Raw genomic sequence first — 2,885 nt, 5'->3', positions numbered from 1 at the left:
TTTTGCATATATTAAAAAAATAAAATAAAACCACAGAGGGAATAGAAGTAAATACTGTTGAATGATGATGCATGGAAGGAATTGTATTTATTGTAATGAAATGAAATACAGTAGGATGAGTGTAAAACTGATGTTCTCCCTGTAAATTATCACTCAATCTACAATAAAAAATGTTAAAAACATTAAATTTGTTTTATTTGAAAAGAAAACAATTAAATCCTAGAGAGTAATGTACTGATAGTAGAACCAATTATTTTTCCACAAGTAACATCTCTATCAATTTCATTCCTATATTAGATAATATTATATATGCAATGCTATACATTGCTTCTTTTTCATTTTATAGCATGGGCATTTTCTTACTTTATAAAAGTAATTTTGTAAAATGTCAATATCTGCATATTATTATATCACAGAAAAGTTCCATAATACATACAAGTACTTCTGTATTTGGAAACATTAAAGTGGCATGTAATACTGTTGTTGTTATGCACAACATAATGAAACCCTGCCCAATCCCACACCATCCTCACAATTGTATATTTGAAACCATCGTTGCTGTCACTTTGTCAATCCACCTCATTGGGTATCTTTCTCTTTTTCATTGATCATCCACTTTACCAAGCATGATGCCCTTCTCCAGGGACTAGTCCCTCCGGATAACACGTCCAAAATGTGAGAGACAGAGTCTTGTCATCTCATTATTTCTTGTAAATAACATTTTGTTTTACTTCTTCCAAGGCAGATTTGTTTGTTCTTCTGATTGTACAGAAGATTTTTTCCTCCAACACCATAACTCAAATGCATCGATTCCTCTATGGTCTTCCTTTTTCACTGTCAATCCTCCACATGCAGGTGAGGTTATTGAAAATACCATGACGCTGGTCAGGTGTAGCTTAGTCCTCAAGATGATATGTTTTTTCTTTAACACGTCTAAGAGATCTTTTGCAGTATATTGCCTAATGCAATGTATCATTTGATTTCTTGACTGCTGCTTCCATGAGTATTGATTATGGATCCAAGCAAAATGAAGTATTTACAATTCCCATCTTTCCCCCCACCCCCATATATCATGATATTATTTTTAGTCACATTGTGAGGATTTTTTGTTTTCTTTACAAGTCATACTAGGGGACTTCAAGTAGAGCCATGCTTCATGGATTTCTCAATGGCTGTAGTTTTGAAAAACTAGATCACAAGACCTTACTTTTGAGGTGCCTCTGAGTGAATAGAAACATCTGAGTTTTCAGTTATTAGACAAGTACTTAACCATTTGTTTCATCCAGGAATCTATCCATTAAAAAAAAAAAAAATCCCTGATTTTTACTCAAAATAATGAAGAAAGCTTTTAAGAAAAATATTTGGCCTACTGCCTCATTTATCTTCTTTCATTGGCTGTATCCCTTTTACACCTTGAGTGGGTCTGATGATCTGAGCATGGTAAGGGAGAAATTGCCAGAAAGGTCGTATAACAACTCAACAACCAATCAAATGTTAGTAAATAAAATATAAAAGCAAAGATCAGTGTTTATATCTAGCAGGAATATGCAATTAGAAAATTCAGTTCTTTAAAAAGATTTTATTCACAAAGGTCACCAAATATAAGTTGAATAAATTAATGATCACCTAGAGACAAGTACTAGGAATCCTGGTGACACAGTGGGCAAAGTGCTTAGCTTCATAACTTGAAAGGTTGGCAGTTTGAACCGACCAGCTGTTCTGAGGAAGAAGATGAAGCCAAATGCTTCCCTAAAGATTTACAGCCTCAGAAACCCTGTACTACAGTTCCACTTTATTCTGTATTTCTGTAAGAGTCAGAATTGACTCTGACAGTCATTTAAAGAAAAGTGTAAAACTAAATTGAAGAAGATAAAGAAAGAATTCAAAAACTCTAGACACAGACCATGATCAATTATTTAAAAGACCTCACAAAACAAAAATACATTTTTCTCCCAATTATTCTAGAATTCCCGTTCTATTCCAGTCCAATGTCTAACATAATTTTTCTCATGATAGTCAGATTTAAAAACCCAAATACTAATGACCCAACAATAACCCAAGCAATTTTGAAGTCCAATAAAAGGAGACCTTCCTTATCCACAAAACTTTCACAAGATATCAAAGTCTGTTATAAAGAAATTATGGTTAGGCACTAATAATAGAAGTCATCAGATTTTTTGTGTATAATAGGCAAATTCCTTATAGATTACTATAAAGAAGAAGTCCTGAAAGTGATCTATATCAAGATGAAGAAATCTCAGTAACATACTGTTGACTTCTCGAACCAATATGCCAAAGAAATGTACAGTATGATAAGGAAGTGTACAGGATGAAAATGTTAAAACTCTATTATTTGAAAAATTTGTATATGCTGCTGTTATTGTTGTTATTAGGTACCCTTGAGTCACTTGTGACTCATAGCAACCCTATGCACAACAGAACAAAACACTAATGTATCCTACACCATCTTCACACTCATTGTTATACTTGAGCCCATTGCTGCTGCCACTGTGCCAATCCATCTCATTGGAGGTCTTTCTCTTTAACACTGACACTCCATTTTACCAAGAATAATGTACTTCTCCAGGACTTGTCCCTCATGATAACATGTCCAAATATGAGAGAAGAAATATCACCACTCTGACTCAGTCCATGGCACTTTTAATATTTTTCTCCAGCACCATAACTCAAATGTATCAATTCTTCTACAGTGTCCCTTATTCACTTAATGTGACACAATTGAAAATACCATGGCATGGGTTAGGTGCGCCTTAGTTTGCAAACTGACAACTTTGCTCTGAACACTTTGAACAGATCTTGTACAGCAGATTTGCCTAATGCAATACATCATTTGATTTCTTGACAGCTGATTTATGACTGTTGGT

Source organism: Chrysochloris asiatica, unplaced genomic scaffold (assembly GCF_000296735.1).
Source record: "Chrysochloris asiatica unplaced genomic scaffold, ChrAsi1.0 scaffold00120, whole genome shotgun sequence".
NCBI classification, from domain to species: Eukaryota; Metazoa; Chordata; class Mammalia; order Afrosoricida; family Chrysochloridae; genus Chrysochloris; species Chrysochloris asiatica.
Note: the sequence above shows the minus strand (reverse complement) of the source record.